At 36.9% G+C, this 27985-nt stretch overlaps 2 long non-coding RNA genes across 2 annotated transcripts; one reads left to right on the forward strand and one right to left on the reverse strand.

The window, feature by feature from the left end:
* Positions 1-22997: 22997 nt before the first annotated feature.
* Positions 22998-24493, reverse strand: LOC140698058 (uncharacterized). Its single transcript, XR_012075471.1, has 2 exons — positions 24425-24493; positions 22998-23828 (listed from the first exon to the last, which is right to left on the reverse strand). It is a non-coding gene; the product is annotated as an uncharacterized lncRNA (long non-coding RNA).
* Positions 24494-24522: 29 nt separating this feature from the next.
* Positions 24523-24989, forward strand: LOC140698065 (uncharacterized). The gene is made up of 2 exons (XR_012075475.1): positions 24523-24610; positions 24824-24989. It is a non-coding gene; the product is annotated as an uncharacterized lncRNA (long non-coding RNA).
* The last annotated feature ends 2996 nt before the right edge of the window (positions 24990-27985 follow it).

The following is a 27985-nucleotide window of genomic DNA, read 5'->3' on the forward strand; positions in this document are numbered from 1 at the left end:
CTCCCTGATATTTTAGCAGATAAATCAGGCTGAATTACAGCAAAGAGAAACTCTTCAGACCCTCTTCAAACATCAAATTTCCTCCTTTTCTTTCTTCTTCTGTGTTTTGGTTTTTTTTTTTTTATTCTTGTAAGAGGAATAAGAAAACAGAAAATAGTTTTCTCTTGTTTGATTTCTAAAACTGCTTGGGCTTTTTGAAAAGTCTCACCTTCTCTTTTGATTCATTTATTTGATTTGTATTCAGAAAATACTTTTCAAGAAAAAGATCAGCTAATAATGGCTGTCATTTCATCCTAAATTCACTCACCCATTAATTTATTCATACAACAAAAAAATTATTGAATGCCTAATATATGTCAGGCACCATACTGGGGTAAAACCAAAAAAATAAAGTCCCTCAACTTATGAAGTGTATATTCTAATACAGTCTATAAACAAATATATAGTAGGTTAGGTAGCAATAAACTTGATGTAGAACAATAAAGGAGGTTGAGAAGGAAAGAGAATCTTGGGGGAAGGGCTCAGTGAGAGAGAATAGAAGTTATCAGTTATTATCTCAAATAGAATGGTGAGGGAAGACCTCCTACTAAGGTGACAGTTGAAGAGAAACCTGAAGGAAATGATGGAGCAATCCATGGGAACATCTGGGGGCAGCATTCCAGGCAGAGCAAATAGAAGATGCAAAGACCCCAAGGTAGGCAAATGCTGGAGTGTATGATGGAAAGTAAGGCTAGTAGAGCTGGGGTAGAGTGGAGAAAGAAAGTGTTGGGCAGAGAGAACAGGGCTCAGATTATATAATATTTTATACACCATTTGAAGAACTTCAGCCTTAATTTAAATGAAATGAAAAGCCATTAGAAGATTTTGAACAAAGGAGTAACATCACCTGACCTATTTGAAAGTTATTCTCTGTTGAGAAAAGGCTAAGGTGGGCAAGAGTAGACTCAAAGCAGGTTAAATATTTATGGTTTAAAATTTTACATTTAATATTGGGTTATGGTGTGAGATAAGATTATGGCTTGATTTGTTGAATACATTCCTACTTAGTGAGGTTACCTTGCCATAAATTAAATTCTTTTACTATAAACTATAATCTATTTCAGAAGCCTTTACCCAGTTCATTGAACTAACTATTGATTATTGTACTAATACTTTAATTATTGAGTTACTGTAGTTTGTATTTACAGTGATAAAATGTTACATTTTCAGTGAATATTTGATCAATCAGAAAACACTCATTGTATAACATTACGTCACAAGAAGGAAATGTACAGAAATAGACAGTCATGTTCTTGGGATGGTAGTAGTATGATGATTTTTTCTTTATGATGACCTATGGCTTCCTAATTTTCTATGATAATCATGTATTTAATTTTATGATTAGACAAAAATGTATAAACTTTCAAACAAGACAAATAATCTCCCTTCCCACAAATACTTGCCCTTAGTAGATCCATTTTAGTAAATATAAATGCCTTGAAGAGAAACGATTTCTCAATAAATAAAGGATTCTAGATTCATATGTCTCCACCTACTCAACATTTCAACTCAAACATCTAATAGCGAAATATCAAGGTCAACATGACTGGGAAAAAAAAGTCATAAATCCTCTCTCCCCAAAACGGCTTCTCTGCAGATTTTCCTAATGTGGTAAATGATACTAGTCAGAGAACTTGCTGTCATTCTGATCCCTCATTTTCTTTCATGCCTGACCTCTGACCATTTAGCAGAGGCTTGTTGGTTCTACCCTAAAATATCTCAACCAAATCTTTTTACTTCATACCACCTTCAAGGTTACCACCTCCTAATTTATCTAATATGACACTCAAGTTTCCCTGCAGCAGCCAGAGAGATGCTTAAAATGCTTGAATGAGATCATGTTAGTCACTCCCACAAAACATTTCAATAGTTTCCTATCACACTTAAACTAGAAACCAGAATTTTTCCATGGCTGCCTAAGTCCTACTTGTTTGTGTCCCTGAATGACTCCACATTGATTACCTATCCCCCTCCTGCTCTCACGAGGACCCATCCGCCCTGGCCTTCCTATTGTTTCTCAACATCACCAAAGGCATTTGTCTAAGACACTTTGCATTTTCTGTTCTTTCCACCTGGAATGTTCTTCCAAATATTTTCATTGGTTGTTCCTTTACTTCCCTCAATCCTTGCTTAAAATATCACTTCTTCAAGAGAGGACTTTCATGACCAGCCTTTTAAAAATAATACTCTAAATCATGCTCCATCTTTTTACCTGACTCATTTTGTGCTCAAAGTATTTGTCATTGCCTACCTATATATATTTTGTGTTGGTTGCTTTTTATTGTTTTCCATCCCACTTGAATAAGAATATTTGAATGCTTAAAGAATCTGTTTAAAAACAAAGGAGGACACTATATTTTACCTGAAATGTATGATGATTAGAAACAACCAAAGGAGCTATACTTAGAAAAATATCTGTCCCTAGCTGTGTGACAGTCACTAGGAAGTGCTCAGTTTTTAATTTATGTCTAAACTTATGAGTATAGACATAAATATTAAATTCCTTTCTATTACTCCTGTTATTGCTATAGAAAGCAAATTCAAGGTTGTAAAAATATTTACTTATAGTTTTGCTTTTAAATTCACAACCATACATTCTTACATGCAAGATAAAACACCAGCTCTCTATCCATAATTCAAGGTCATTCCTCTTTACCTCAGTCTTCATTACTCACTCCCAAACACAATTATATCTTCATCATCCTTTTTCGTTTCTGTCTTTATTTAGTGTATCAACAAGGTACCAGTGTAGGGAACAGAAAATATTCAAGACATTATAAGCAGAAATATTTAATAAAGGTAATTAAGTGCTGACAAATTTATAGACATGCTGAAGGGTAAGAGTACCATCACTGGACTTTTGGTTTCAAAAGTTGCCAGTCCTGGCTGTGACTCAGAGCCCAGAACTGCTGCAGTTATCGCCACCACCTCTTCCTCTACCAGAGAGATGATGGGGAAATGAGAAGAAAACATTTGTAAAAATCTATGAAGGATATCATCAAGATTTTAAGAGAAAAATGGCAGTTACAAAGCAGAAGTAAGAGGTTCTTAAGAAATAAAGAAAAACAGAAGGAAGGAAGGAAGTAAAGGGGAAGAAAGATGAGAGAGAATTTTAAAACTATGATAGTATAAATTATATATATATTTTTTTCAAGTTTCTTGAAGAAAACTTGAAAGATAAAATGGAGAAAATCTTTCCAGGAATAGAAAAAAAGATATACATAGAAAATGGAAGACAACAAGGGAAAAACAGGGGACCAATCCAGCAGGTTACATATCTGATAAAGAGGAGTTACTGAAATAGGAATTAGAAAATAGAGAATGAAAAATATTAAAGAGAGAATGCAACAAACGAACAGAAGCCCATGACAGAGGATACAACTTTCCATAATGAGAAAGTCATTGAGTACCCAGACAGAAATTCTGAAAAGACCCATACCAAGATTCAGTATCATAAAATATTAGTACACTAGGAATAGAGAAGACTCTCTTCCAGAGAGGTAAAAAATTAGTTTCAAGCCAAAAATGAAGAATCAACATGGCAATAGCCTTCTCAACAGCAGCACTGTAAGCAGGAAATGCCAGAGTGTATGTTTTCAGTTCTATGTCCACGAAATTATCAGTTAAGTGCGGGGCATGTTGTAAATAGGTATGTAAAAAGAACATAGAAAAAGTGAAAAAATTGAAAACAGGAAGGAAACAAACTTAAGTAGAGCCACACTAATGGATAAGGGAACCAGATCTTTGGGACCCCAGGAATTTTAGCAAAAGATATAAGGATCTTTAGTCTAATCCTTCACCATTAACCTGAGTCAGCTGCTTCCTGATTTTCCATATTTTATATCCTCTTCTGACTACCCATTTACTTTTTATTTTATTGAAATATAGTTTATGTACAATATTCTGTTAGTTTCAGGCATACAACATAATGATTAGACATTTGCAAACATTGTAAAATGATCACTGTAATAAGTCTAGTAACCATCTGTCTTCATACAAAGTTATAACTATATTATTGACCATATTCCTTACACTGCATATTATATCCCCATGACTTACTTATTATATACTGGAGATTTGTACCTCTAATCCCCTTAACCTGTTTTTCCCTCCCCCAACCCCCCTACCATCTGGCAGCCACCCATTTGCTTTCTGTATCTGTAAGTCTGTTTTCAATTTGATTTGCTTGTTTGTTTGGTTTTTCAGAGTCCACATATAAGTCAGATCATGCAGTAATTAACTTTCTCTGTGTGATTTATTTCATTTAGTGTAAGTACCCTCTAGATCCATCCATACTTTCACAAATGGCAAGGTTTCATTTATTTTATGGCTGAGTAATATTCCATTGTACATATATAAAATATCTACTTTACCCATCCATCTGTTAATGGACACTTAGGTTGCTTCCATATCTTGGCTATTGTAAATAAGGCTGCAATAATCATAGGAATATATATGTATATATACACATACACATATACATATATATATACACACACATTTTTATATTTCTTTTTGAATTAGTATTTTTACTTACTTTGGATAAATACCAGGGTGAAATTTTTGGGTCATATGGTAATTCTATTTTTAATTTTTTAAGAAACCTCCCCATTCTGTTTTCCATAGTATGCTTGCACCAATTACAGTTCCACCAACAGTACAGGATGGTTCACTTTTCTCCACATCTTTCTCAAAACTTGTTTTTTGTTGTCTTTTTGATGATAGCCATTCTTAAGGTTTTGATGTAGTATCTCATTGTGATTTTGATTAGCATTTCCCTGATGATTAGTGATGTTGAGCATATTTTCATGTATCTGTTTGCTATCTGTATATAGTCTTTGGACCTATTCAGGTTCTCTGCCCATTTATTAATGGTTATTTGTTTTTTGATGTTGAATTTTATGAGTTCTTTGTGTATTTTGGATGTTAACCCTTTTCTGGATATTTCTTTTGCTGTGCAAAAACTTTTAATATGATGTAGTCCCATTTATTTTGCTTTTGTTTCCCTTGCTTGACAAGACATATACAAAAAATATTACTAAGATTAATGTCAAAGAGCTATGTTTTATTCTAGGAAATTTGTGGTTTCAAGTCTTACATTTAAGTCTTTAATCCACTTTGAGTTTGTCTTTGTATATGGTGTGAGATATATATGTGTATATTTGTACATGGTGAGTCCAGTTTGGTTCTTTGCATGTAGCTGTTCATTTTTCCCAACATTTATTGTCTTTTCCAAATTGTATATTCTTGTCTCCTTTATTATAGATTGATTGACCATGTAAGTCTGGATTTATTTCTGGGCTCTCATTCTGTTCCATTGATCTATGTGTCTTATTTTTATACAAGTACCATCATGTTTTTATTATAGTAGCTTTGTAGTATAGTTTAAAATCAAGGCGTGTGATACCTTCAGCTTTGTTTTTCTTCATCAAGATTGTTTGGCTATTGTTTGTCTTTTGTGTTTCCATACAAATGTTAGAATTATTTGTTCTAATTATGTGAAAAATGCCATTGGTATTCTGATAGGGATTGCATTGGATCTATAAATTAGCTTGGGTAGCATGGTCATTTTAACAGTATTAATTCTTCCAGTTTATGAGCATGATATATCTTTCATTTGTTTGTGTTGTCTTCTATTTCTTTCATTGATGTCTTATAATTTTCTGAGTACAAGTCTTTTACTTGCTTGGTTGGAGTTATTCTTAGATATTTTATTCTTTTTCATGCAGTTGTAAATGGGACTGTTTTCTTAATTTCTCTTTCTGATAGTTTGTGATTAGTGTATAGAAATATTTATGGATAGATTTATGTATATTAATTTTGTTTCCTGCAACTATTTACTGAGTCCATTTATTAGTTCTAATAGTTTTGTTGGCATTTTTGGATTTTCTATGTATAGTATTATGTCATCTGCAATCAGTGATGGTTTCACTTCTTGCATTCTGATCTGAATTCCTTTTATTCTTATTTTTTCTTGTTAATTGCTGTGACTACAACTTCCAGTACTACATTGAACAAAAATAGTGAGAGCAGGCATTCTTAACTTGTTCCTAATCTTAGAAGAAATGCTTTCAGCTTTCCATCATTCAGTATGATATGGCCTTTATTACATTGCAGTATGTTGTGGTTCCTTCCCTTCTATACCTAGTTTGTTGATTCAGTCTTGGGAGATTGTATGTTTCTAGAAATTTATCCGTTTCTTCTAGGTTGTCCATTTTATTGGCATATAATTATACATAGTAATCTCTTATGATCCTTTGTATTTCTGTAGTGTTGATTGTAACTTCTCATTCATTTCTGATTTTATTTGTTTAGGCCTTTTCCCTATTTTGTTCTTTTTTTTTTTTAATCTTAGTTCAGAAGTTTTTTTTTTAACATTTTTTATTGATTTATAATCATTTTACAATTCCCTATTTTGTTCTTAATGAGTGTGGCTAAAGATTTACTCTATCTTTTCAGAAAAACAGCTCATAGTTTTATTGATCTTTTCCATTGTTTTTAAGTCTCCAATTTGTTTATTTCTGCTCTGGTCTTTATAATTTAGTTCCTTCTACTAATGTGGAGCTTTGTTCTTTTTTCCTAGTTCTTTATATGCAAGGTTAGATTATGTATTTGAGATTTTTCTCTTCCAGAGGTAGGCTTACGTGGCTGTAAACTTCCCTCTTGGAACTACTGCATCCCATAAATTTTGGCCTGTTATGTTTCCATTTGTCCCAGCTATCTTTTGATCTCTTCTTTGATTTTTTCATTGACTTACTGGTTTGTTTAGTATCATATTACTTAGCCTCCACATTTTCGTGTTTTTTGAAGTTTTTTTTCTTGTGGTTGATTTCTAGGCTTCTAGCATTGTGATCATAAAAATGCATGATAAGATTTCAGTCTTCTTAAATTTATTGAGACTTCTTTGTGGCCTAGTATGTGATCTATCCTGGAGAATGTTCCATATGCACATGAAAAGAATGTGTATTATACTGCTTTTGGATGTAATGTTTTATAGATATCTATTAAATCCATCTTCTCTAATGTGTCATTTAAGGCAGCTATTTCCTTTACTGTCTGGATGATCTGTCTGTTGATGGAAGTAGGGTGTTAAAATTTCCTACTATTATTGTTTTGTTTTCACTGTCTCCATTTATGTCTGTTAGTATGGGCTTTATGTATTTAAGTGCTCCTATGTTAGCTGCATATATATTTACAAATGTTATATCGTCTTACTGGATTGATCACTTTATTGTTATGTAAGGTCCTTTGTCTCTTATTACAGGCTTTGTTTTTAAGTCTGTTTTGTCTGATATAAGTATTATACCCCAGCTTTCTTTTTATTTCCATTTACATGGAATACCTACCTTTTGTTCCTCCTTATTTTCAGTAAGTGTGCATCTTTAGGTCAGAATTGAGTCTTCTGTCATCAGCATGTAAGTTTGGGTCTTGGTTTTTATCCATTCAGCCACTCTAGGTCTTTTGATTAGAGTACTTAGTTTATTTACATTATATATTTATTGTCATTTCATTGCTTGTTTTCTGGTTGTTTTTTAGTTCTTCTATATTTCTTTCTTCCTCTTTTACTCTTTTTACTTGTGATTAAATGATTGTCTTCAATGTTACGTTTGAACTCCTTTCTCTTTTTGTTTGTGGTTACCATGAGCTTCACGTGGAATAGCATATATACATGATTATTTTAAGTTGAGGCTATCTTCAGTTCAAACACATTCTAACAACTCTGTATTTTTACTCCCCCACCCCATGTTTAATGTTTTTGACATCATATTTTACATCTTTTTATTTTGTGTATATCTTTTAACTATTGATTGTGGATATAGTTGATTTTTATTACCTTCATCTTTTAATCTTCCTTTCTTTCCTGTATGTTTGCCTTTGCCAATGAGATTTTTTTCCATTCTTAATTTTGATTTGTCTAGTTGTGGTCTTTTCTTTCTGTTTAGAGAAGTCATTTTAACATTTCTTGTGAAGCCAGTTTAGTAGTCCTGAATGCTTACCTTTTGCTTGTCTATAAAACTATTTATCTCTCCTTAAAATCTGAATGATAGCCTTGCTACATAGAGTATTTTGTAGGGGTTTTTTGTTTTTTTACTTTAATCTTGAATGAATTATACCAGTTCTTTCTGGCCTGCAGAGTTTCTGCTGAAAGGTCAACTGATAGTCTTATGGAAGTTCCCTTTTATGTGATTAATTTCTTTTCTCTTGTTCCTTTAAGATTCTCTCTTTAAGTTTACTATTTAATTATAATGTGTCTTTTGAATTCTTTGAGTTCATCTTATTTGGGACTCTCTGTGTTCCTGGACCTGAATGTCTGTTTCCTTTTTCAGTGTAGGGAAATTCTCAGCTCTTATTTCATCAAATAAATCCTCTGCCCCTTTCTCTCTCTTCTCCCCCTAGAACTCCTATAATGTGAATGTTAGGATTCTTGATGTTGTCTCAGAGGTCTCTTAAACTATCCACAGTAAAGAAAAAAAATTTTTTCTGTTCAGTGTAGATGATTTCCATTACTCCATCTTCTAGTTTGATAATCCATTTCTCTGTATTATCTAACATACTGTTAATTCCTTCTAGTATATTGTCTATTTTATTTATTGTATTTTTCAGCTCTGTCTGGTTTGTCTTTGCATTTTCTAACTCTTTGTTAAAATTCTCATTCTGTTTATCCATTTTTCTCCTGACTCTCTATGATCATTACCTTGAACTGTTTATCAGGTAGATTACTTATCTCCATTTTATTTTGTTTGTATTCTGATGGTGTTTGTCTTGTTCCTTCATTGTTCAGAGCGCATTCCTCTATGTCTCCACTTTGCCTAATTCTCTGTGATTATTTCTATGCATTAGTTCAGTCAGTTATGTTTCCCATTCTTGGAAAAGAGATCTTATATAGGAGATACCCTATAGGGTCCAGCAGCATACTCCTCTCTGGTCACTAGAGCTGTATGCTCCAGGGGTGCCCCCTATGTAGGCTGCATGGACCTTTCTGTTATGGCAGGACTGATTACTGTGAGCATGATAGTAGATAGAGCTGACCCCTAGACTGGTTGACTGCCAGGCCCTTCCTCCTTTGGTGGCTACTGGTGGGTATGGCAGGGTCCTGGTGGGTGTGGGGAGGGCTCATGCCTGTTGCCAGCCTACTGGTGGGCAGGGCTAGATTCCTGCATGGTTGGCTGTGCAATCTAGGGGGTTCAGAAGTTGTGCAAGACCGCTGGTGGGTGGGTAAGCCCCTGCCACTAATATGCTAGAGGGAAGATTCCAAAATCGTGCTTGCCAGTATCAGAGTTCTTGTAGTGGAATGGGCTCCCCCAAATGGCTGCCACCAGTGTCTCCCAAGGGAAGCCCCAGTTGCTCCTGGCTCTCTGGGAGGCTCTCCAAGATCAGCAGTGGATCTGACCCAGGCTCCTTTCAAATTACTGTCTCTGCACTGGGAGTTGGATCGCATTAGACTTTGTGTGTACCCTTTCTTTAAGAATGGAGTCTGTTTCCTGTAACCTTGCAGCTCTCCTGTATGCAAACCTCAGTGGCCTTCAAAGCCAGACATTCCGGAGTCTCATCGTCTTGATGCAGGACCCCAGTTGGAGAGCCTAATGTGGAGCTCAATCCTTTGATTCCTTGGGGAGAACATCTACAATTATGATTATGCTCCCATCCACCCCAACCTGGGGGTGTGGGTCTTGACTATACCATGCCTCCCTCTCCTACTGTCTCCTTGTGGGTTCCTTCATCATATCTTTCATTCTGGAAAATCTTTTCTGCTTGTCTTCAGATTATTCTTATAGACAGTCTCTCTGTAAATAGTAGTAATTTTGGTGTGACCATGGGAGGAGTTCAGCTCAGGGTCTTCCAACTCCAACATTGTGGCCACACTGCTGTTCACCTACCTGTTCACTCTTGTCTGTATAGTTGTTGGTTTTTCTATTTCTGTTTCTTATATTAATTGCTTATCTTTTAAACACAAACTTATTCAGAATCTTGAGAGATGAAACTTGATTTCTTCTTGTCTTTTCATGCCGAGGCATATTATAGCTCACTAAACAGCCTATGGATTGATGAGATTCTGATCTCTAATTATCAATTGAAGATTGTGGGATGATTTACTGCATAAAAAGTACAGCCACTTTTTGTTATTTCTTTAGCAAGGGGTATGAACAAGGCAGTTTTGCTTTGAGCAGTGATTCTTCATCAGTATCAACTTGGAATTTGTTAGATGAACATTTTGGGGCCCCACTCAAGATCTACTCATTCATAAACTCTGGGACTAAATTGCAGCTATGTATTTTAGCAAGGCATCTGAGTGATTCTAATACATGCTAATGTTTGAAAACTGCTGCCTTAGAAAAGGGCTATCACCGTATTATTCAATATGTAGTTCACACAATCTCTGTGCATCTAAGATTTTCCAATGTTAAAAGCTGATAACATTACCTCCCTTTCTTTTTTTTTTTTTTTTGGAAAGGTACTGGCTTTTTCTTTATTAACCCTTCTTAGCTATGGGATAGGCATGGATGGAAGGCAGGTATATAATTAGATCAATGTGATTCACTCCAAAGAGACAACACTAATATACACAAAACTTCTCCCACATTCCAGAAATATTCTCGGTAAAAATCGATGTTTCTTTCCTTGATTATTTCCAACCACATGAAACTCATTCCTTTTATTTTAATTTTACTGACTTGCTTGGCCATAAGTTCATATTCTTCCTGACAGAGCAATGCAAAATGGATTTAGATTCAGCTGTCACTTATTGAGAAACCAGTATCTGCCACATTTTTTCTTTTTGATCTCCCAGTTACCCAGTGTAGTAGATATTTTTATACCCTTGCTATGTGAAAGCCCTTGAAACATTTGTAGACACAGTTATCATTGCTTTACAAGCAAAACAACTGAAGCTCTGTCCATTGCTTCTCATGTAATATAGTTTTAAGACTTTCAACATTCTAGTTGCTTTCCTCAGATTATATTTCAGCTTCCTAACATGATGCTTAGTTCCTCATATTTTAATATTAAATACTGTGTATATAAGCAATGATCTAACACATATAGCATATTACATCTTTTGTATAACTATTCCAATTAGAGAAATCTAAAATTACCTTCAACTCTGAGCCATATAACTGTGGTTCGTTTAAACTAATGTCTTAACAGGTCTCTCCTGACATGATTTTTTTTAACCAAAGTGTATTTTACATCTGTTCATATTAAATATCATTTTAGTAGTTCTAGTCATCATTCCAATCTGTCATGATTTCTTTGAACTTTGATTCTATCTTCCCTTCTTTTTATTAGCTGTTACTCCCATATGTCTGTCATCTGCAAAGCTTATAATTGTGCTTTTATGTCTCTGTTCAAGTTGTTGATAAAAATGTTGGGTAGAACAGATTCCCATAATAATGCACATAATACGAATGTTTTATATTTGCATGGTGCTAAAACATTCACAAAGCATATTCATATACATGATCTCATTTGATGCTATTATCCTGGGTGGTAGGTAGGGCAACCTTTTTTGTTTCTTTGTCTTGTATTATAGATAAAGAAATTTGATGCTAAGAGAACATAAGTCAAACTGCTATTAGTATGGAGTTAGTAGCACTATAACTTAAATGTTTTAAAGAGGGTTTTGTTTATAGTTCTCACAAACTATGAATTTGAATCCACCTAACTATATTACCACTCAGCCCATATTCATGTGTCTGTAATTATTTCCATGAAGCAGGAGGATTAATTCCTTCTTCTGGAAGAAATGGTATTGAAACAGACCAGAAATGATAGAGCCTAGCAGACAGAAATGATGGGGGAGGCAAATGGAAGCCAGACAGCCTGTGACTCTCCCAATGCAGCACAAGCCAGATGGGCCTGGAGAAGGAAGGTCAGGAAAGCTGATGGGAAATGTGGCATGGGTTGGACAAATGGCCACGTGAGGGATTTCCTACAGTGGTACCACATATCCCATGTTTTGAAGCCTAATTTGTGTGTCTCAGAACATACTTGATGATGAATCTTGCTGATTGAAGAAGTCATCTCTGACAGTAAGCATACAAGGCCAGGGTTAGAGAACATCTTCCTCGGCTGTGAGCCCCTACTCAGCACATTCCTACTCCTCAGAGGCTTCATTCCCAAATGATGCACAACAGTGATGAACACATGGCACTAGTTACCCACAGCACAGCAACCCTACTCTCCTGCAAACCACGGTGGGGGTGAGCTGAAGGGCCTGGGTATTGAAGCACAACTCCATCCTTACCAGGTCAAGTTCATGGTGATAACTAAGGCACTGTAGAGAGTAAGTGTCTCTTAGGTTCAATCTAATAAAATTATGAATATTTGATTCTTTTGACGAATGGCAATTTCATACAGTTCATCCAGTAACTTCTAGTTTTGTTCTGAAAGGTTTTAAAGGGACTGGGATAAGGAAGTGTGCCTAAAGGATTCACCATAGCCGCCTTCCTTTCAAAGGTCTTTTGAAAAAGAAATGATTTTGGCTGTATTTGGTTATTTCATATTCACATATTACTTCACAAAAAAAGCCTTACCAGTTTGTCAAATTAATAATTAGTGGGAAATATTAAAATAAATCTAATCAACCATGTATATTGGAGACATTTTATATGCTATGCACTATAGCAGGTGCTAGGGATGGGGGAATATGTAAGAAATTCCTGACTTCAAGAGTTCTTAGCCAAGTCTAGGGTCAGACAAAAACAAATAAATCATAATATAGTAAAATTAATTCAAGTTAAAAATATATAAAGGGAGAGAACACTTTTCCAAGCTAGCAAGGGTAAGGGGAATAAGGTAAGATAACAGATCTTAGTTTTGAAGGTTAAGTATGAGTTAGCCAAATAGACAAGAGGAATAAAGGGCATTTCAGGCCAGAAGTGTAATTGTGCAAAGGCCAGAGATACGGGGATGGGGGAAGTGTTGGAACATGATGGAGAGTCAGATAGAGACACATAATTTGGAAATGTTTTCTTTTACTTATGGGATCACTTACTTATAGTGTTAATTAATCTTGTCCTGATGATAATTTTAAATATATTTAATTTTTTCAAGAGGTAACATCAACATTTAAATTATTTCCATTTGATTTTTTTTTGCATTTAATTTTTCTGTGTTTTAAGACACTAAGCTGGTTAATTTAAAAAAAGGAAAGTTGTGCCTTGATTGAGTTACCTAACTTTATTTGCATAACTATGTACATTTTAAAATAGAGCACCATATCAAAACAAACAATAATATCCCTGCCAGAGGTATGATTACACAATTTAAAACTCAATTTTATTGTGCATATGTGAAAGCTGGCTTTTGATTGCTAAGTTTTTTTCCCCCCAAACTCATAACAATTTCATTTTTCATCTTAAAGTTCTAAGGTTCAACTATATTTGAATTAACCATTAAAAAAATCATAAGTATTTTCTCTGTATGAAAGTTTCCCCCATACTTCATAACTTGAAAATTACTAAAGCAATTTATGTTCTAGAAAGAGCCGGGGCTGGGGGCATTCTTTGCTCTCAGACAACGGCAGGGGAGTTGGGGAATCAAAGGATAATTTCTTGAAAGAAAAGGCTGAAGAGGTCAAAACAGAAGGTGATACTGTGTGTTGTTTTGAAATGCTTAACAATGGCATCCCTTCCTACTTGCCTTCTGGCGACATGGTCTGAAGTAACTGTGAGGGGCTAGCGCCCTAGGGTCTCTCTGCAGATCATCGTTAAGAGTCATAAAGGCCTCCAGGTACTCTCTTCTACTTTAGAGTGAGAGAAACACAGATGATTGAAAGAAAGGTTAAAATCTAAGACAGACAAAAGGAGGCAGCCAAAAGCCTTATTCACCCTGGAGTGTAGTGAAAGATGTCGGCTCTGAGATGGAAGTTACGCTTTGTTGGAGACTTCTGGTTGCCTAGAAGTTTGCAATCAAAGAGGAGTCGGAGTCAGATGTGGTTGCAAGCCAGTATGCCTCTGCTACCTTGCTCTCCTGTGATGTAGAGGCTGTATACAGGCGTGGGTATTGAATTGGAAATCCCTGAGAAGTTCCCGAAAGAAGACTTCCAATTGTGTTCTGCTGAAGCAGTCAACTGCAAAGGGACCCAGGGTTCCTATTACAGAGACAGTGTGACTGGGAGTTGTGGCCTTTTCCTGACATTTCTGTTGTTCTTACCCATCGTGTCCTTTGCCTGACGGACCTCGCAAGCCGTGGCAGTGTCCACAGATTGTTTTACTACATTGTGAGGAAATCTCAGCGTCTAAACTGTTTATCTAATGGGTTTGGTTAAAGGTTTATAGACGGCCTAGTCATAACATGTGAATAGGTCTCTTCTAGAAAAGGAACATGGATTTAAACAAGACCTTACTTAGGTATTAATAATTGTGGGAGTGGTGTGGTAAGAAAATACAGTGTTATGAAGATATGGGCAAATATCAACATGAGATCCTGTGCACTAAAATATGAATATACTTGGAGTTAAGGTGCTAATGGATAACATACAGTGAAGGTTGAAAATGAGGACAGAAGAGGGCCCAACCAAAAAAGAATTGGCGCTCATATAATTGCTAATTGAAGGCTTGGCAGAGCCTAATTGGAGAATTGCTGCAGATTCAGCATAAATACAGAATCTAAGGAAATGAAACAGTACTCAAGCATAGTGGCTTGTATTTTATATATTAGATGATTTATTGCTCTTGAACTCATGGAATTTAAATAGTTATATGTAATTCAGTAGTCTGTCACACTGTAGCAAGAGTTAGTTGTGTATTAAACCATTTACTTATGCTAAGCTTGGAGGTTAGGGGGAATCTTAGGGTTAAGTAGAATGATAAGGAAGCTATATCAATTAAATAGGCAGAGAAAAATTTGAGAGCAGGGAATGCCTATTGGAGTAGCTTGTCTTAAGTGAGAAACTCCCCTGTCCAATCAGCCTTTGCTTGCTCTTTGAATTGAGACATTGGAAGCAGAAAGCTAACATTTAGATGAAGTCCCAATACTGAGCAAAGCTGAAGAGTGACTCTTTGTCCATCAGGTACCTCTGTGCAAAAAAGAATTGCCAAAGAACACTCTTTACCCAGATTCACCTAATGTATCTCTGTTTTTTTGCTGTTTGCTTTATCTCTAAAGATGTTTTGAGCAGAAGAAAATTCAGATGTTCCTGGATGCTTGAATGACTTTCCTGAAAGTCTAAATGAAAGAGATGCTGCTCCACCCTCTCCCATTTCTTTACTTCCTTACTTTATTCCCAAGCCCAGGAAAGCCTTGTCTCTATTTGCTGGACTGGCAAGGCTCTTTTCCCTCTGGTCTTCTGATGGAAATTACTCTGCCAGAGCTCTCAGCATCCCAGCTTTATCCAAGGTTATTTCCTGAGCTCGCCTCCCTATTTTCAGGCCCAATGCATCATTATTGAGATGTCTGCAATCTGAGTCCTGCCTCCACATCTTCTGCCTCCTTGGAGCCTTTTTTCCCTTACAGCTCCACACGCTTGCTTAATTTTCACTTCCAGCTCCCACAAACCTCTCCCCACCAGCTGCCCCTCCCATCTGGAAGCTGTCCTCCCTCAGCTACATTAGTATTAAAAAATATCCTCATTCAGTCCACACTTCTGACCTCGTACTGTATCACTCTCTTTACCACTGGAGGCTGTGCATTTGCATTTTATCACATCCACCCCGGTCCATATGGGGTCATCCTTCAATCTTTGGATATTTTTAGAGAAAGTGAGGATTTTCCTGCAGTCGTTAGTCTGGTATTTGCGGCTTTTCAGCTGAACGTTTGGGTTTTTAGTGACAGGCTGCAGCAGAGATGGAGAAGTGGATCATGGCTCTTGTCAAGGAGGAAAAGTTTGCTCAGGATTCTAGAAGCCTATAGCCTCCTCTTTCCTCCTGTGTGTTAAAATGTTAGGAAGAGTGTGAAGTAGTGATGAATGTGGCCGAGAGGAAGTGATGCAACAGGTAAAGAAGGGACCAGATACAGTTAGGGTTAGAATCTTCCAAATGCTACTAGCGTCTTCACCTATTTAAATTCTCGGGGACAACTGTTGGTTGCAGAGTACTAATAACTTTCTTTGCCAGGACATAGTCAAGGTGTTACTTTTGACCTTTCATCTGAGGCACTTAAATGATACACTGAGAATGTGGAGTTGTATGATATGTTGATTTGAGTTGTTGTCTATTCATCTCCTTGAATAGCGGTTTACCTGTCTGTAAAATGGGGGCATGGGATTTGATTAACCCAAAGGTCTAGTTCATTCCGTTTCTATGTGTGCATAGCCATTCTGAAGCATGTTGACAAGTGGAGTCAGGAACTTCTTCCTTGGAAGAGGAAACTGTTGAAATGAGACTAGGAGCATTTAACAGTCCTTGTTTGTACCTAGAATTATCCAACTATAACAAAGAGAAGATAAGTTATTACTTAACACTCAAAATGACTATAAATGCTTCTGCTTTCTAAAGGAAATTGGATAAAATGATCTCTGTGTATCGCTTCTTTCCTCTCGTGGGGACTGGTTGAGATGATAGAAAGTAAGGAAATCTCAAAGCTTCTTCTGGTTCATTTGTGTTCTTTTGGAGGCTCTGTAAGAATCTATCGCTTGGCACTGTCCCGTGTGATGGCAGGCTCTGAGCTGGGTAGGTGGTGGAGAGAGAAATTGCTCCATGTAATAATGTAAAAGGGAGTGTCCTCTTTGGGAGACTAAAGGAAGAAGCCCCAGAAAATGGTGAAGCAAGGAGTTTTTAGACAGTTAAGCAGCAGATTGAAGAAAACACCTGTTACTTCAACCCTTTGGGAAATTGTGCTCCTTGCAGTTGCCTCAAGTAAGAAAAGTTTGAGTAGACAGAAGACACCAGGGACAGTGACAAAAGGCAGCAAGAACTGAGTAAGACCAGAGTTCACTGGAAGATAGACTCAAAACTGGAATATATAATTTGCAGACATTCTGACATGAGCATAGGAAATTTGGGATAGTGGATCAAGACACATAAAGAACATGTCTTATTTGCCTAATTGTCTCTGGTTTCTTAGGAACATTACCACCTACAAGGCCCACCTTTCTCATGCCTTCTGTTCTTGCACCTGAAAGTTACAGGAAACCGCACATAAGTGAAGGGGAATGCCCTTTAAATGTGGCATAATCAACAGCAAAGGCTTTATGTGCCAGTTTGTAAACTATGGAAACTAAATAGATATAATCCATAAACTACAACACATGACAAAGGGAGACATTTAAATGTCATAACTTCTACCTAGAATTAGACTTAATCCTGTTTTATCATATTTTCTCCAGCTCTGATGTTGGATTCACTGTAAATGTTCTAATCTCTCAGTACGCTCTCAGATATTTTTCATTCCTTAGAAACTTGGGAGTTGTTTAGAGTGGTGATCAATACTTGATGGACTGTTAAATTACTTGATATGATAGCTTTTGGAAAAAACCACTAACTTTTATGGAAAATATATTCACATGCTTTAATACAGTGTCTAGCACATAGTCATTGTACAATATGTGTTAGTTATTGCCAGTATTATTATTTTTGTGGTTGTTACTGAATATTAAATATGGTCCTTTTCACAACTACTATCTCATTAGAACCCAACAACAGTACTTCAAGGTAAATACTGTCATCCTAGTTTCATAGAAAAGAAGTGTAAGCTTCAAATAGGCCAAGTACTTACCTACCTATATTTTCATAAATAGAAAAGGACAAAGTGACTATTCAAACCCAAAGCACATGTCCATTCCATGATGTGCATTTTCCTAAATATAGTCGGCCTTTGCTGGAGATGAGGTGATTATAAGTGATACATAGAAAAACAGTTAACATATTTACTAGACTTAACATTAATTTTAATATATATAAGAAAAATATTTATGACCAGTAATAATGGATTTCTAGGAATAGCAGTGATTATAAAAATAGTCTTAAAATATTTTATCAGATTAAAATGCACATTAAACTCAAGAAAATATATTTATAATAATACAGCTCTGGAAAAAGCCACAAAGGAAGTACTTGAATGGTGCAGGTTTAGGTAACACTGAAACAACTCACACTTACTCGACTTCTTAAAGTTCTCTCTTCAGAAACTGATGGCTTAGGGACTAGAGAAATCCACTCACACATTCACACAATGCATGTTAAAATATAATTTAAAATGGTATTTACTAAATTGCTGTTGTAAAGGAAATATCATTTGAAAAGCAAGTAAAACTTCTTGTATGCTTTAGCATTACCATTCGCTCTTTTCCCTCACTAGCTGCTTCTCACGATAGTCCCTAATCTCCTGCCTCACTGTGATGACCCCAGGCATCTGACCAAGGTGGTTCTCTGAGCAGCTGAGGGACTTGATCCACTCCAGTGTTGAATTTTATTTAAGTCGTCACTCTCCAAAAGGGACATCGTGCCACAGATGCACAGGTAAATATGTCCCCCACTCCTACTTGTTTTCCTGCCAGTGGAAGGCACCCAAAGGCCCCCCTACCTGGTATTTATGGCCTCCTCTTTGATGTGGGCTAAGTCTGGTGGTTTTCTTCAAATGGATAGAATCTGACAGAAGTGAAGGGATGCCACTGGCATGATTAAATTACAAAAGACTATGACTTCCATCTTACTGGGCTCTCCCCTTTGACTTCTCCATTTGCACTTTGATAAAACAAGCTGCCATGTTGGCGAGGCTCACCTGGCAAGGGACAGTGGGGAGCCTCAAGCCATAAGCCCTCCAGGAACTGAGGCCCTCAGTCCAACAACCATGAGGAATGGAATGCTGCCAATAGTCATAGGCATGATCTTGGAGTGGGTTCTCCTCCAGTTGAGACTTATGGTATTGCAGCCATGAGAGATGATGAGGGAAAAGACCCAGCTGACCTGTGCCTAGATTCCTGACCTACAGAAATGGTGAGAAAATAAATGTTATTTCAACTAAATTTAGAAGTAACTTGTTATGCAGCAACAGATACGTAATACACTGTCTTCCTAAATTAGGCTTTAAAAGACCATTGTGTGGACTTTCTCTGTACCCGTGGCTGTATTTCATTTACTTAAGGAGAATTTTCCATCAAATGTATTTCACTGGCCTTAAACTCCCTGCAGGATACTCCCTATCTCTAACCCCACCCCACCAAAGCCATTATTTCTGGTAGATACTTTGAGTGTTCTTCCTCTCACATATATTTATGAGTAAGTTCTATTAGCTAAAATGAGGTTTCTGTCTTTTCCTCCTCTCTGTCCAAGCCCTTCTTCTGCTGAGCCGTCTTTGTCTGAGCCCTCTGTTACCTGTGAAGCTAGTTAAGAATTTAACAGCCCTGCTTCTGTTAGGGAAAAATTCAACTGCCCTACTCCAGGAATTTCCACCCTCTCTGGGCACAGACAAAGATGTTCTGGGGCCTTTAAGGTATCAAGGTAATGTGGGAAAGTTTCTGAAGTCCTTGATAAGCAGAAACAGCTCCAAGTCCCAGGCTGAAGAGGAAATATTTCCCTAGTCTCCACTTTCAACTTTTACTTCTTTTATTATATAGACCTTTAAAGCTATCCTTGTTCTTTTTAAGCACTTTCTTAGCTGCATCTCACAAACTGTGAGGAGCCATTCTTCTTGTTTTTCCTTCAGTCTCTTTTCTCTTTGTGATTCAGTTTGGATCATTTCTATTGCTAGGTGTTCAAGTTCACTGATTTTTCTTCTTCTGCTGTGTCTAATTTTATGTTAAGCGCATTAAGTGAATTTTTAATTTCAGATATTGTATTGTTTACCTTTGGAAATTTTTTTTCATAAAACTTCCATTTCTCTCCTCATTATGCTCATGTTTTCCTTTAAACCACTGAACATATTTATAGCAGCTCTTTAAATGTTCCTATAATTCCAGCATCTCTATTTTTTCTGACTCTGTCTCCATTGACTGATTTTTTTTTCCTGGTTATGCGTGCGTTTTCTTGCTTTTTTTCATTCTAGAAATTTTTGAATGCCTAATAGATAATATAAAAATTAACCTGCTGAGTTTCTGGATTCTGTTGTCTCCTTTTAAAGAATGTTGGTATTTGTTTAGGTAGGCAGTTAAAATTACTTGCAAATCAGCTTGATTGTCTTAAGCCTTGTTTATTAGTTTACACTTAGAGTTTATCTTTTACTGTAAGGCTTGTTTAACTCTACTGCTAAAGCAGGGATATTCTGGGATCTCCAATGAGGAGTCTCCCCGCTGGTTGGTTGGAAATCAAATGTGTCCCAAGCCTGTGTAGCCTTCAGGAATTGTTCAGATTACAGTTCGATAGTAACTCTTCTTTTTCTAGTGGTTGTCTTAGCTCAGTCCTATAAAGACTGATCTTCGCAGGCTTAACTTATTTTCAGCCAAAGCCTCAGAGAACCCTTGTGCTATTACTAGAGATCTTTCTTTGAATAACTACCTCCTCTCTGGTACTCTCCCCTGCAAAGTCCAACCACACCTGTCCCCTCAACTCTGATCTCTGTCACCTCAACTCAGCAAAATCACTGTATTCTCCTTGGATTTATCTTCCCTGTGCTAGGCTGTCCTAAGGCATCCATCAATTGTTTACCTTTTCTCAAGGGTCAAAATCTAGCCTCTTGCACAATGTCTGAAAATAGTTGGTTTCCATTTTGTACAGCTTTTTGTTTTATACAGTTTTGCTATAGTTTCAGCAGGAGGCCAAGATTCTCTGTGCCACCTTGGTTTCTAAACAGAGCTTCTCTGTGTCCTATTATCTTTGAAGAAATAAACACAAATTAGTTTATTAACTTTTACTTCTTTTCTCCTTAGAATAAGATATAAATAATTTCACTGGAATTCAGGTGGATTATTTCCCATCTTCCTCAGGTTATAGACATCAACTTACACTCAGAATCACGCCTCCCTTTTATAACAATGCTTTGTTATTAGTCCAAGTATTCTTACTTTCTTACCTACTCCTTACTTTCTTTAGAATGAGTCTCCACCTCAGTCTTTGAATACTTACGCAAATACACACCTGTCGGTCACCAGACTTCCAGACAAGCCCCAATATGCCTGCATCTAAACACTGTGTATGGTTCAGTCTCAGGAGTTCCAGCCTCACCCACAAACCTTTATGCAGTCAGGAGAGTCCCTGACTCTTCATCATATATGTATAATAACACACTGGCTCCATCTTCCTCCCATTATGTATATAGAGTAGGCAAAATAACTCCTCGTTTTTAATTCTTTTCTTTAGAAATTTTGCTGTAAGAGATGGACAGTTTTCGTGTTTACCTCCTGTTTGTAGCTTAGGGAAAATATTCTGCCTGAAGCAACGATTCTTAAATGTTAGCAGACTGAAGAGTCACATGACAGCTATTAAAGATTCATAAGCAGGTTGTCTTTATTTTTCTAAATATCAAATCAAATCTGACACCAGATCCCTCCGATTCCTAAGGCTAATGAGAAACTGATTTTCTGTCATTAATTGGGATTCTTCCCTTCAGGGCATGCAGTGATTCTAGGGATCATACTCAAAGTGTAACTTTTAGGGAGATAACTCTGTTCTTTGGCCCACATACGATTTTGTTTTCGAAGTCTTCATGGCCCCTGAAGGGAAATGGTCCTGTGAGTTTTGTGCCACACTTGGGCAGAAGGCTCTTTGTCACACCTGGAAGCTAGGCTCATACAGTTTACCCTCTGGAAATGTATCATACAACCAGTCCCCTCCCAAGGTTTTCTAACTCTCTAGGCTCTGCCAAAGAGTAGTGCAGGCATTCCCATTTTTTGCAGAGTCCCTCTCTTCTCTGGTCTTGAGGAACCTCTTCTGCCTCTGTTCTGCCCTTTTTATCCCCAAGAACGTGCCTTACTCCTCAAGGGCATTGCATTATTTCCTATCTTCCTCAGGAAGATGTTGAAGTAATGGTTGCAAGCTCCTTACACGGCCATCAGTCCTAAAGTAATAGGATACTACCATCTCTATCCTTGAAACACAGAGGGGGAGAATTACAAAAGGAAACACACGCTCACACACAAAAATTAATATCTCAATAATTTACCCTGCTGTATATCATTTTTTGTCTAAGTTCAGTCGGTTTCTGGTGGTCTCAAGCATGGTTGCTGTACTATATTTTTTTTAAAAATTAACTCTAATATCTATTATTTTGAAGTCTACATTAACTTTTATGATATGTATGTTTACAGCTTGCTACACTTTCCCTCTTCCCAAATAAAATGAATTATATTTGCTCACCAGGGATAGAGTCTGAGGGAGAAAGACAGACAAGGATAATTTTGAAAGAAATCAGAATGTATCCCACTGATGATTTCAGCAAAAGAGCCAAAAGAGTTCCTAATGTGCAAGTTTTTTTCTTTTTTCATTTCAGCAAGTGAATTTAGTGTCTACTATGGGTGCAATACACAGCACACTATTTTAAGTACTGTAGGTGGATTCAAAGATGGTCTCTCTCCTTCAGATGCTTGCATTCTGACAGACTATTATCCAGCATTATGCATACCTCCCACTCTCCAACTTCACACTCCTCTTTTTCTTCTATCTCCTTCTGTCTTTCTCTGTGTGTCTGTCTTTCTCTTTCTCTCTCTCTTTCTCTGTCACTCTCTCTCTGTCTCTGTCTCCTCTTCCCTCCATCACTCTGTCCCTCTCTTGGTGAATCCTCTCCTGGCATTTCTGCTTCATTCTGCCTGTCAACCCAATTCTTTTCTCTGCTGACAGGTTTTCTCATCTTAACCCATTTCTTTTTCTTCTATCTTACCCCATAGTTAGCATGGTGGCCACCTGACCCCTTTCTAACTACTTTTCACTTCAGTGCTCATTCTTACCTGCTTCCATCATTCAGATTTATAACTTGTAACTCATGTCTAAACTCTAGTGTTCTTCACAGTCGTGTGCTACAGTGGGCAGGGCAACTGTTATTATTTCCACACTACAGATGAATTCATTTAGGCACAGATAGATAGTGTTATGGCCATAGTTTTGTAGAAGAAAGTGAAGAATAGAACAAAGACCTTCCAACTCTCAATACTAAGTCCCTTGCAATTTATTGCAACGTCCTTCAAGACTCTTCTCGTTCTTGCAGTGTGGCCCTGTGCCACACACAAGGTTGTGTTGTTCAATGCCACCCAGACTTCTTTTTAACCATTCACCACCTTGAGGTCATCTCTTCTCTGCCAGGGTAGCAAATTCTGAGGACTCATTAGCTACTCAACAAATAGTGGATGATACGATCCCAAATAAGGAAATAGCAAAATGTTTCCTTATTTGGGAATTGGGCAGATGGAGAGCAGAGGGGCGTGGTAGCACAAGGAAAGGGGAGGCTCTTTTGGCAGTCGTGTTGGTTCCATCCGCACATTTTGTATATTTCCACACGGATGACTGTGATGGATGTTGCAAATGAGAAGCCAGTGCTACATCTCTCTTTTCACCTGCATGGCATTCTAGGTTGTAGGCTTCATTCCATGAAGATGGAAATGACATTCCAAATGTGGGTGGGAAGATTACCATTTCCCCTAGAAGCAGACTGATTTGACCTTTAACACAAATGTTAAAAAACATGGAGGTTCCTCCCCAACATACATAGCTGCCCTCTGATTAGGAGAAAGTTATCATTTTTTCTTCAGTGGCTCTGTGCCGCCTCTCTGCTTTGTTCGTGTTGCTCTTGGTGGTGTGCCACAGGGAACTTTAACTTGCAGGGAATGCGGTGCCTCATTATGTACATCACACGGCCGTGGGCTTTGCTTTATGCCTGTGAAATGGTTCTTAGTTTGCCCAGGCTTCTTTTTCACTTTAGAAGGAATTCATGTTTCACAGTCTCCTTCTGCAGCCTCATGAAAATTAACACCTGCCTTCTCCTTGCTGCAAAGAGATGTATTGAAGATTTATGTTTATACGAAGGACTGAATTCCTTTGAGCAACTTGCCACCAATGGAAATGTTGTTATTATGTCCAATTTATGTATGGAGGAAGGAGAGTAGATTGATTGTGTGATTTGTTCAAGGTTATACGTTTAACAAACATAGTTATCAAAACAAGAGAGAAAGGATGAGTGCACAGAAACCGTCTCCCAAACAAACAGGGGTTTTACATCATTCAAAAGGAGTTCTTGAAAAAAAAAAAGGTTCCTGTGTCACATGTAGGGTTTCTGTTTGTGCCTGGTTTAAGATTAACAGCACAGGGGGAGGGTGTAGCTCAGTGGTAAAATGTGTGCTTAGCATGCACGAGGTCCTGAGGACAATCCCCAGTGCCCCTGTTAAAATAAAAAGCAAATAAATAAAAGACCTAATGACCTTCCCCCTCCAAAACAAACAAACAAACAAAACTGTAATGAACCAAAACACATTAAGTTTATTTAAAAAAAAAGATTAACAGTACATTTGGAACTTTCTTTTCATATTTCTCTGCCGTAGCACATAATTTCACTTGCCATATAGTCCTATACCAAACTCACCTACCTCCCAGACTCATCTCAGCTCCTTGGATTCTGAAGGTGGAATGTTGTAGAAGAAAGAACAAGGGCTCAGAACCCCACTGTGGCCACAGGACTGACATACTCTGAGTCACAGTTTTTCATCAGCTAGGCAGGATAAAGTATAGTCCTTTATTTGAAAGGGTTGTAGCCAATGAGATAGGCAAGAGAGGTACTTGTAAATTAGAAGACTATATAATTCTAGTTATTATTTTTATGATCCTTCCTTTGCTCTGCAGATTCTGCCTGGCTTTAATATAATACTCTGTTTACCCTCTATTAATATGTCTGTTTGCGAATTGCTTTCTAAACCTTCCCAAGCCCTTTTTGTGACTTATAAATTCTCCAAGGACAGGACTATATCTTCTGTTTCTTTTATATCCAGTGCCTGCTGCTCCCACACTGGTGCATTGTCAATCGATATCACCTTGAACATAAAGTGCCCTGAAAAGCATGTGACGGAAAATGACTTTGGATCGTCCACAGACGATGACACCAGCAATCTAGATGGTGTGCTTCAGTCAGAAGAATGAGAGCAGGAATTGGACAAGGTGGTTGTAAACTATAGCAGTCTGGACATGAAGCCACAGAACAAATGTTTATTAGTGATAGACACAGACTTGTGGGGGTAAAATGTGCAGGAGGTGAAAAAAAATGTACTGCCTTATGAATGAAAACACTGTTCCCTTATTAAGTCAAACCATGCAAACTGCATGGCTTAGCAAGTGGAGAGCTGTTGGGGTCCTTGTATTTCTTCTCTGTGAGGCTTATCTTTCTCTTAAGGCACTTTCCTGGGACCCTACTGCCCCTAGCTTTTCCTAGGACACGGTTCTCTTCCCTGAAAACTCAGGCCCAAATGCAGACAAAAATCCCTTTAGTACAGTTAAGAAGAGCTGAAAATGTCAAGAAGTTTCCTAACAGCCACAAAAGATAAAAGAAAGAAAAAAAAGGCACAAAAATCTCAAATCAGTACATTTTACAAAGCATAGGTCCTTAACCCATGAGATGCGCCAACTGTTCCCCAAGGTTCACAGCTTGGCCCTGTTCGGAACAGGTACATTTACTTCTGTCAAGATCTACATCTTGCCTTGTTTTCCAAAAGCTGACTTGATATGATGTTGCTAATACACCTCCCTGTTTGTCTTTGCTGCCTGGTTACAAACTGTGGTGTAAAGACTAAAGGAGAACCTTCATTCTCTCCACCCACCATCCAGGACTCTTTTACTAAATTTTTTATTTCATGAGAGCAAACATGTCCTCTGCCCATTGCCATAGCTTGTGCTTGAGATTCCACGTATTTTACAAATGAGTGATGGCTTCTTGCCCTTTTGCATGAGGGCATCTCATTTTCACAATAAAAATTACATCCACACCACATGAATTATGCACATGACAAAATGAGGGCTTCTTCACACTGGAAAAAATGGATTGTACCTTTTGAAGATTCCTACATTAATTTCTAGGAAAACCCATGAGTTTGAGGGTGTGGCTGTCTGTGTTTTCCATTTCAATCCCTACAGTCTACAATAGGGTAGTTATTAGTGATTGTTTGATTGGTGCTGTAGCAGGGACCTGACTGTGATGCAATTGCTAGCGTATTAAACAACAAATCATTTGCTTTCTTTCTTGTAGTCTTTCAGAAGTCTTGTAGTCTGTCAAATGTGTAGAAAATGAGTCCCTAGTTGAAACTCTCTTATGTTCTAAAGACTAAAAGAAAACTGAGTCACAGGAAGGCTCTTGAGAAAACTTGGGACAATTTCCCTCAATGATAACAATTTTTAAAATTATAATAATGTCACAACCAAGATATATTCACATCTTATTCAGATTTTCCCAATTTTACCTGGACTCCTGTGTGTGTGTGTGTGTGTGTGTGTGTGTGTGTGTGTGTCTGTGTCTGTGTCTGTGTATCAGGTACTATATGTTTTCATCATCTGTGTATGCAGCACTGCAGACAAGATATCCAACAATTCCAACACCACAAGGATCCCTTGTGTTGTCCTCTTATAACCACACTTGTCTCCCTCTTGCACTCCCTACTCCAGCCCCTAAACCCTGGCAATTGTTCATCTGTTCTCCATTTCTAATATATTGTCATTTCAAACATTTTCTAAAATGGAATCATATAGTCTGTAACTTTTTGAGACTGGCTTTTTTCACTCAGCATAATTTCATAGAGATCCATCCAACTTGTTGCTTTCAATAATTCATTCATTTTATTAATGAGTTATGTTCATTGGTCTGTATATCCCACAGATTGTTTAAACATTTGCTTGTTGAATCTATGGGCTAGTCCTAGTTTTTGACTATTGTAAATAAATCTGTTATGAGTTTTCGAGGGTTTTGGCGAAAATAGTTTTCATTCCTCAGAAACAGAAGCGTGAAGAGTTTTATCAGTCATATCTGAGTGATAGTTTCTCCAAATCCTTGTCAGTATTTGGAGTTGCCACTACTTTTTATTTTAACTGTCCTGATAGGTATGTGGTGGTATCTCATTGTGGTTTTACTTTGCATCTCTGTGATGGCTAATGATGTTGAGCATCTTTTGATGTTCTTACTTGTCATCTGTATATCCTCTTCAGTGAAATGCCTGTTCATGGCTTTTGCCCATTTTTTAATTAGATTGCATAATATTTATTTATTACTATTCTGTATTGAGAGTTATTTATATGTTCTCAATACTAGTCTTTTGTCATATGTGGTTTAAAAATATTTTCTCCTAGTCTGTGGCTTCTCTTTTCATCCTCATAATATTGGCTTTCATAGAGCAAAAGTTTAATTTTCATGAGAACTAACTTTTCAAATTTCCTTTTATGGCCCTTACTTTTGTGTAAAGTATAATAGCCTTTGATTTGCTCTAGATCCCAAAGATTTTTCTCCTATTTTTTTCTAAAAAATTTGTTTTATATTTTACTTTTATGATTCATTTTAATCAATTATGTAAGATATGAGTATGAGATTTAGGTAGAGGTTCATTTTTTTCTTTTGCCTGTGAATATTTCATTGATATAGAACTTTTTGTCAAAAAGGCTATTCCTCTTTCATTGAATTGCTTTCTCCTTAAAAAATAATTTGATTATATTTCTATGGGTCTATTACTAAGTTCATTATGTGTTCAACTGACCTATGAATCTATTCCTCTGCCAATATCACACTGTCTTTAATGCTCATAGCTGTATGTTGAGCTTTAAATTGGGTAGAGTGATACCTCCCCTTTATTCTTCTTTGCTAAGGTTGCTTTAGTTATTCTTTGACCTGTGCCTTGGAATAATCTTGTTTATGTCTACAAAAATAACTTCCTAGAATTTTGATAGGAATTACATTAAACTTATACCTCAGTTTAGAGAGAACTGACATTTTTACCATGTTGAGTATTTGAATCCATGAACATGGTATATTTCTCCATTTATTTAGATCTTCTTTGATTTATCAACATTTTGTAATTTTTAGCATGAACATCCTATGCATATTTTAAGTTTATCCCCAAGTATTTGATTTTCTTTGGAGTAATTATAATTGGTATTGTGTTTTTAATGTCTGTTCCTGT

The sequence above is a fragment of the Vicugna pacos genome, chromosome 1 (genome assembly GCF_048564905.1).
Source record: "Vicugna pacos chromosome 1, VicPac4, whole genome shotgun sequence".
NCBI lineage: Eukaryota > Metazoa > Chordata > Mammalia > Artiodactyla > Camelidae > Vicugna > Vicugna pacos.